This window comes from Psammomys obesus, unplaced genomic scaffold, assembly GCF_907164565.1.
Source record: "Psammomys obesus unplaced genomic scaffold, mPsaObe1.curated_primary_1811, whole genome shotgun sequence".
NCBI lineage: Eukaryota > Metazoa > Chordata > Mammalia > Rodentia > Muridae > Psammomys > Psammomys obesus.
In genome coordinates this window covers 63,809-72,405 of record NW_026596287.1, presented here as the reverse complement: position 1 = coordinate 72,405, position 8,597 = coordinate 63,809, and the positions used below count along the sequence as shown (strand labels likewise).

The following is an 8,597-nucleotide window of genomic DNA, read 5'->3' as shown; positions in this document are numbered from 1 at the left end:
TGGAAATATACAGATAGGAGTCCTTAGGTCAGCAGGCCAGGTCTGGAGTTAAGCCTTGTCATTCAGGGCTGATGTAGCCTCTGCTTTCCTGACCTCTGGATGCAGATGGTCTGGAGGAAAAGCTGACAAACCGGTGAGTTGGGTAAGGGGGAGGGGGGGAGGGGAAAGGAAAGCTACTTCCCTGTTTCCTACTGGCTCTCCTTTTTTTCTCAAATGATGACTGTTTTCTCTTTAGCCACAAATTTAGTAGATTTGTCATTTGCTTTATTGCTTAATTTGCCTGCTCATTTATATTTTTTTTTCAGTGTTTGAGATCAAATTCAAGGCCTTAAGCTTAGGCAAGTGCTCTTCTACAGTTCCATCTACTCCATTTTAATTTTTGTTCCTCAGCCTTGACCTAAATTGTTGCAATACTGTATCTGTTTGCAAATGATTTTGAAATGAAGTAGTGGATAGATAAATGAAACTACTGCCATGAATTTTGTCTCCAGCTTTTTTTTATTTTTTTTTTTACCCTAACCATTTTCATACCACTTCCAGGAAGAGTCATCCTTAAAAATTCTCCTTGTTTCTTTAATTTTGTCAGTTAAAACATTATTTATTATGTGTTTTATGTATGACTGTTCTGTGTGCATGTATGCCTGCATGCCTGGAGAGGGCATCAGATCCTATTATGGTTGTGAGCCACCATGCGGTTGCTGGGAACTGAACTCAGGACCTCTGGAAGAGGTGCTTGTAATGGCTGAGCCATCTCTCTTTTTGAGTTGACTTTTTGACCTTCCTTGTTCGTTATGGCCTTTTCATAGTATGTCATTGTCCTTTGCTCATGTTGTGTATGCATTACTCTCTGTGCATATTGCTAAACCTAGATTCTGCATATGAGAAAAAATTGATATGACATAAACATTTTTTAATTAGTCAATTTTTGTTGTTGTTTTGTTTTTTTTTGAGACAGGGTTTCTCTGTGTAGCCCTGGCTGTCCTGGAACTCATTCTGTAGACCAGGCTGGCCTCTAAGTCAGTGATTTGTTTGCCACTGCCTCCCAAATGCTGGGATTAAAGACTCCACTTTCTCATTGTGTTCCAGCTAAACAATTTTTTTATTTGTCCATTTGCATTTGAAGTACTCTTTGATGACACTCTGAGCCATAGACTTCCACTGCTACACAATTGCAATGAACACTGGGTTTCTTTCTCCTCGCTCAGTCAGTTTTACAGAGACTACCCATTGCCCTCCTGTCTTGTTGTCATCAACCTTAATTACACTGATGTGGTGCTCAGTGGAAAGGGCATTCACCAACTTGGCTTACACACAGTCATCACAACTAGATGCAGCAACACGAAGAAGGACTAGCTTCTGTCTGAGGCTTTGGCCACCTTGGGAATTTCATGTAGCAGGTCATCGTGGATGAGGGCAGTCTCCAGCACCTTTTGTAAAGGACTGTTACATCTCTGGCATGCCTTGCTCAAGCCTTCACCTGGTGTTCATGAGACTCTGTGGGTGGCATGGAAAAAGTGTATTGTCTCTCCCCTTTTCCTCTTTCTCCTCTCCTGTCTCACCTACCTCCCCTCTCTCTTCCCTTTCCTCTTCCTCTTTCTTATCTCCCTGCTTCCTGTCTCCTCTCCTCCCTCTTTCCCCCTCCCTCCTCTGATTTGTGGAATTTTTGAGATAGGATCTATGTAGCTCAGGCTGCGCTGGGTCTCACAGAAATCTGTCTGCTTCTGCCTCCTGAGTGCTGGGATTAAACACTCTATGTTCTTATTAGAAATCTTCAGATTTTTCTTTTTGCCTCCACACATTGCCCAAACCCTTTAAAATATAGGACTAAGATACTAAAATACTGTTTGTTTGTTTATCACATATTTGTCTTGTTGAGAGTCTCCCTATGCATTTCTGGCCTACCTGGTACTTGTTATATAGCCCAAGATGGCTTTGAACTTAATGACTTTGAACTTTTTTCCTCAATATTCCAGGTGCTAAGATTACAGGTGTATACTAACACATATAATGTACAATTTTCATTATTAAAATGTTTTGTTTTAAAATAAAATCCTATTTGTTGTCTTTATTCTACCTACTCTAAGGAGACACAATGATTTGTACTTGAATCTGCCAGGCTTTAACATGTCAAAGGCATTTGGCACTGATGACTCCTCTCTCATCATTATCACTCATCCAGGCTGAGTGGGACCCAAGAGGCATAAAGTATTCCTGCTTCCTCTCCTATTCTCATGCACACTTTACCAGAAATACTTTCCAGGCCGGTCAGTGGTGGTTCACACCTTCAATCCCAGCCCTTGGGAGTCAGAGGCAGGTGGATATCTATGAGTTCGAGGTCAGCCTGGTCTACAGAGTGAGTTCCAGGACAGCCAGGGCTACACAGAGAAACCTTGTCTCTAAAAACCAAAAAACAAAACAAAACTTTCCAGTGTTACTGGGTGTCTTAGAGTTTCTCTTCCTGTGAAGAGACACCATGACTATGGCAATTCTTATAAGGAAAACATTTATTTGGGGATGGCTTACAGTTTAGAGGTTTAGTCCATTATCTTCTTGGCAGGAAACATGGCAGCATCCAGGCAGACATGATGCTGGGGAGGTAGCTACAATTCCTACAGCAGACAGTAGGAAGAGAGCGAGAGACCCAGAGCTGGCTTGAGCTTCCGAAACCTCAAAGCCAGTGCACTCTTACTCCAACAAGGCCACCCCTCCTAATAGTGCCACTCCTTGTGGTCCCTGTGGGGGCCATTTTTATCCAAGCCATCACAGTGTGGGAAATAGTAGGAAAAACAAGCTGTGACACTTTGTAAAAATAATATAATAGATTGATGCAGCAGAAACAGGAAACTCAGAAATAGTCCAAAATATCAGTAAGAATTTAGTATAAGAAAAAGGAAAACTTTCAGGCTGGTGCTGCCATCAATAGCTCTTCTTGTAACTTGTCGGTTGGTTAGTAGTTTGTGAGAAGGGAAAAAGATCCCACCACTCATGCTACTTCCAAATTTATTTAATATCAAGAAGAAAGTTAAGTTTAAAATGTTGGTCATTAAAAGTCCTGAGGGGAATGTGGTGGTGGTTTGAAAAGTCACCTGAAAGGCCTGGAGAATGGCCTCAGTGGTTGGGAGCACTTGTTTCTCATGCAGAGGACCCAGGTTTGATTCCCAGCACCTATATGACAGCTCACAACCAGCTGAAACTCCAATCCCAGGAGATATGACACGTCTCCCGCCTCTGTGGACACTAGGCATGGAGGTAGTCCACACACACACAGGCAAAACACTCAAACACATAAATAATAAAACATCTTAAAAAGTCAACTGAAGCCTTTTCAAAAGTTATCATCCTAGAAGACACAGATTAATCAATCTGATTACATAGAATTATAAATCAAATGAATCAGTTCAACGATAATGCAAAAATTGGGGAATGTTTTTTAAACAATAAGACAAAAATGTGTGAATGAAAGGTGATAAGCTTTTAAATCTGTAAGGCTGGCCGCACTCAATTTTAGTTAATGTGAAGGGATGCCTGGCCCAACCAGAGACCCACCCTATCGGAGAGTGTCTATGCCGGATGCTACGAACAATACAGGCTAAGTTGCAGACAGGAGCCTGATAGAGTTGTGCTCTGAGAGGCTCTACGCAGCAGGGCCTCAAAACAGATGCCGAGACTCACAGGCAAACATTGGACGATGCTTAGGGAGTCTTGTGGAAAAGTGAGAGGAAAGAGAAAAGGACCTGGAGGTGACAGGAGCGCCACACAAAGACCAACAGAGCTAAGTAATCAGGGCCCAGAGGGGTTTGCTGAGACTGAAGCATCAGCCAAGGACCATGCAGGAACTGGACCTAGGCCCCTACAAAGATGTAGCAGATGGGCAGCATAGGCGTCCTGTGGGTCCTCTAGTAAGGGGAGTGGGAACTACATCAGACCCAGACTCACTTGGTGAGACTGCCAGGCCAGGCTACAGGGGAAGAGGACATGCTCAGGCCTGATGCAATTTGATAAGATGAGGTGGATGAAAAAGGGAGCTCCTCTTTTCTGAGGAAAAAGGGAGGCATAGGGGAAGGGGAAGTGAGAGAAGGTGGAACTGGGAGGGGAGAAGGATTGGGGCTATAACAAGGATATAAAGTGAATTAAAAAAAAGAATGTGAAGAGTAGGCTTTCCAACCCTCGGAATACAAATGGGATAAACATTATTTAGACTGTTTTGGTAAATAGGTAATTTAAAAATGCAGGCACTTTTGAGCCTTCTATTTGCTTCTCCTTTATCTGTATCTGTATACAAGGTATAAATATTATTGTACAACTTGGACTTGTAAAATATAGAAACACATAAAACTGCTTCAGTGGAAGAAAACTTGATGACAATACTATGCATTAGAATACTGTACAGGCACTGAAAAGAATGAGTTATGTTTTTGTATACTTCTTTGCACAGATGTCTGAGATTTATTCATTTATTAAATGTTTTTTTGAGTATCAACTATGGTGACAATATGGTGTCCTTGCTAACTTTTAGTACAGGTATGGGAGCAAAACAACAATCCTTAGGCTTCCTTATGTATCTGATAGGGGATGAGTGTCCTTAATATGTGAAAGACTTAAAAAAATTAACATACATGTATCCCAAAGCTCAATACAACAAGAAAACAAAACTTAAAAAAAAAAAAAACCCAAATCAGTCAGCAAATGGTCAAATGAATTGAGCAAACAGGTCTGAAAAGAAGTACAATGCCCAATGGGCATGCAACAGAGTTTGGTTCAGACATACGGAATGAAAGTATTTAATTTAACATTGGGCCAGGTAAGATGTTATCACATGTCTTCTCTCATAAGGGGAGACCAGGTTTTAAAAAAAATGAGGCATGTCTGGGAGATGGTGGGTAAAGGCCCTTGCTGTGAAAATTCATCAATCCAAGGGGGGTGTTTTGAATGAGATGTCCCCCACAGACTGGTATTTGAAGACTTGGTCCCCAGTTGTTGCTGTTGGGGAGGTTTAGGAAGTGTGGCCTTGTTGGAGTCTGAAGGCCATTTGCAGTTGCTCTCTTGGATTTGGGGCTGTGCTGTTCACAATCCGAGCTGTCAGCTGCTGTCCCTGCCTGCCTGCTGCCCTGTTGTCCGCACCATAAAGGACACTAAAACCTCTGCAACTGTTAGACATCAATGAACTCTTTCTTTTGTAAGCTGCTGTCGTCGTGGTGTTTATCAGCACCACAGAAAAGTAACTAATAAGCTTGATCCCTATAACTCACATGAAAAAAATAAAACATGATCTTGGCTCAGGGGCACACACATGTAATCCCAGCACTCGGTGTAATCCCGGCACTCAGGGTGGCAGAGGCAGGCAGATCTCTGTGAGTTTGAGGCCAGCCTGGTCTGCAAAAAGAGTTCAGGACAGCCAAGGCTACCCAGAGAAACCCTGTCTCAAAAATTCAAAACAAACACAAACAAAACAAAAAACTCCGTGAAAATGCACACGGGAGGCAGAGATCAGTGGATCTCTGTGTTTGAGGCTAGCCTGGTTTACACATTGAGTTCTAGGATAGCCAGAGCTACATAGTGTGAGTGTATCAAAAGAAAAAAGAAAGGAAGGAAGGACAGAAGAAAGAAGAAGAAGGAGTGAGAAGGGTAATGGGATATACATGCACACATAAGTGAAAATACCACTATGAACCTATTATTTTGTGGAATAAATGTATGCTAATTTAAATATGTACACTCAAAATATGTGACATGAACATAGAAGGGACTGTTTGGAGAGAGAGTGGAGATCGACAGAGGGGTGAAGTAATCGGAGGGTAATGGGGAAGGTAAGTGTGAGCAAGTGGGTCTTCACTGGCACGAAAATGTTCTGATCTGTTATTTGTATCATTAACTTACACTAACAAACCGTGCTTGTAAAATTACTTCTTGGAAGGAAAGATGGCTAATAACAAAATCCGAGCGTTCCAGAAGCTGGGAAAGTAGGCAAATGGAGCGCTTGTCTCGCAACTCAGTGAGTCTGATCCTAGCACTGAAGGGGGAAGTACAGAGACATGATATTTTTAACAAAATCTCAAACGTTTGATTTTACCGATAAAGACTCGGGAGCCTCCCAGAGTCTCTCAGAGAGGCAGAGAAAGCACCCATTGAGGGAGAGAAAGAGGGAGAGGAAGAGAGGGAGCGTGTGTGTGCGTGTGTGTGTCATGGAGTTGACTGAGGTACCATCCCGCCTTTAATGACGTGTTTGTCTTCTAGATATGGGCGTTTTGCCAGCATGTGTGCACACGGATTCCTGGAACAGACTGTTGTGGGTGCTGGGAACCAAACCCGGGTCCCCTGGTGCATCCGGTGCTCTGAGCCACGGGATCATCTCTCCATTCTCTTCATAGTACATGAAATATCAAAATTATAGACTGGACACTGGCCAGTAGTGTGGAGGGCGTAGGGAGAGAGGGGGAAGCAACACCTGTGGTTTGCAGAAAGGCGTGAGAGTCCTCGGGCTGGCACAGTCTTGCATCTGGATTGCAGACCGTTCACATGATGTTTCCACGTGAACTCGAAACGGCAGAGAGAGCAAACTTGAAATGGCACAGATCTTACAATCCTTAAAGCCCATCTCCAGGGACAGCCCTCCTCCAACAAGGCTACCACCCCTCGTGGCCCATACTGTGCCACCAAGTGAAGACCAAGTATTCAGGCGTCTATTGGGAACATTTCATTCAAACCACCACACAAATAAACAAAAGTTTAAAACAGAGTTTTGTGACATTAGTTCATGGTCATGTATTTGAGGTAATATGTCAATTTAATTCCCCCCCCCTTCTTTTTTTTTTTTTTTTTTTTTTTTGCTAGGTAGTGATGGTGTATGTCTTTAATCCCAGCACTTGGGAGGCAGAGGCGGGCAGATGTCTGTGAGTTCCAAGCCAGCCTGGTTTACAGAGAGAGCTCCAGGACAGCCACAGTTACACAGAGAAACCCCGTCTTTAAAAATCAATCACTCACTCACTCAATCAATCAATCAATCATATAAACAAACAAAAGGTGAAAAAGTACATATCCTCTTTTAGACCTCATTATATCAAAAATTTAAAGATTTATTTTCCTTTTTAAAATAAAATTTTAAATGTGTGTCTGTGCACGTGAATGCGTGTGTCCTTGGAGGCCACAGGAGGGTGCAGGATACTGTTAGTGCGTAGGCAATTCCACTGCCCTGCTCTCAGAGACCTGCGCCACCCATATCTGGGGTTTCCACCCCACCTTGGGCCGTGTAGTTCCCAAATAAACGACGCGGAGACATTCTTTGTGTTATCAAGCTGCTGGCACTAAGCCGGGCAGGTTCTGGGCTAGTGTAACCCGCTGAGGCTGTTAATGCCCAGGTAAATGCCCCGTTAGTTACCTGCCAAATGGCGGCCCTCGCTGGCCGGGCAGCCCAGCACCAGGCTGCTCAGCCCTCCCTCTCCCGCCTCTTCCTTCCCGGGGAAGCCCGCGGGAGCGAGGAGCTTCTTCACAGTTGAAAGAACCATGAATGGTGGCGCCGCCAGCGTGTCAGGGTGGCCGAGTGGTCTAAGGCGCCAGACTCAAGCGCGGCTTCCTCACGGTGAGGGTTCTGGTCTCCCCTGGAGGCGTGGGTTCGAATCCCACTCCTGACACAGGCAGCTTTTTCTTTTTTCTTTTTTCTTCTTTCCTTTTTGACCTTCGGCTGCCCTCGCAGACGCGTCCGTCCTTTTCGATCTCTGCTGCAGGCGCTCCGCGCATCCTGCCCCACTCGGCTCGAAGCGGGGTTCTGCGGCCGGGCCCTAACGGTGGCAGCGCTGCGCCGCGTCAACGGTGGGAAACGCTGCGGCCGGCGGCTGAGCGCGGGGTTCACAGGGTCCTGTGGCGCGGCTGCAGCCACCGAGAAAACAAAAGGGGGCTCTCGGAGCCCCCGGAAATAACCACCTCGAGAGCGAGCCAAAAGCAGGTTCCACCGAGATTTGAACTCGGATCGCTGGATTCAGAGTCCAGAGTGCTAACCATTACACCATGGAACCAGCCCGGCTGAGCGGGGCGCGGCCACGCTCATCTGCGAACACGCGGTAAAACGTCGCCTTGCAGGAAACGAGATGCATCTCTCCGGGTCGTTCTGAGTCGGTCACGACCCGGTGCGTCTCAGAGCAACTGCGGCCCAGCGGCCTGCGTGGTCCTCGCCGCCCCGTCGGGGGCGCTGTATCGCGTCATGCTGTGCTTCCTCTGCTTGGGCGCGAGCTGCAGACAAGCCCCCAGCTGCAGGCTGCCCGCCCAGCGCTCAGCCCCGTCTTCTCCAACCCGGGCGGCGTGCAAGACCGCTGTGTGTGGGTGTGGGTGTGTGTGTGGGGTGTGTGTGTGTGTGTGTGATGTGTGTGTCTGTGTGGGTGTGTCTGTGTCTGTCTGTGTGTCTGTGTGTCTGTGTGTCTGTGTGTGTCTGTGTGTGTCTGTGTGTGTGTGTCTGTGTGTCTGTGTGTGTGTCTGTGTATGTCTGCGTGTCTGTCTGTGTGTCTGTGTCTGTCTGTGTGTCTGTGTGTCTGTGTATGTCTGTGTGTCTGTGTCTGTCTGTGTGTCTGTGTGTGTGTCTGTGTATGTCTGTCTGTCTGTGTGTCTGT

At 45.6% G+C, this 8,597-nt stretch overlaps 2 non-coding genes across 2 annotated transcripts; one reads left to right on the top strand and one right to left on the bottom strand.

The window, feature by feature from the left end:
- Nucleotides 1-7,523: 7,523 nt before the first annotated feature.
- On the top strand, nt 7,524-7,628 carry Trnal-caa (transfer RNA leucine (anticodon CAA)). Its single transcript has 2 exons — nt 7,524-7,561; nt 7,584-7,628. It is a non-coding gene; the product is annotated as a tRNA-Leu (tRNA).
- Nucleotides 7,629-7,937: 309 nt separating this feature from the next.
- Nucleotides 7,938-8,009, bottom strand: Trnaq-cug (transfer RNA glutamine (anticodon CUG)). The gene has a single exon. It is a non-coding gene; the product is annotated as a tRNA-Gln (tRNA).
- Nucleotides 8,010-8,597: the final 588 nt, after the last annotated feature.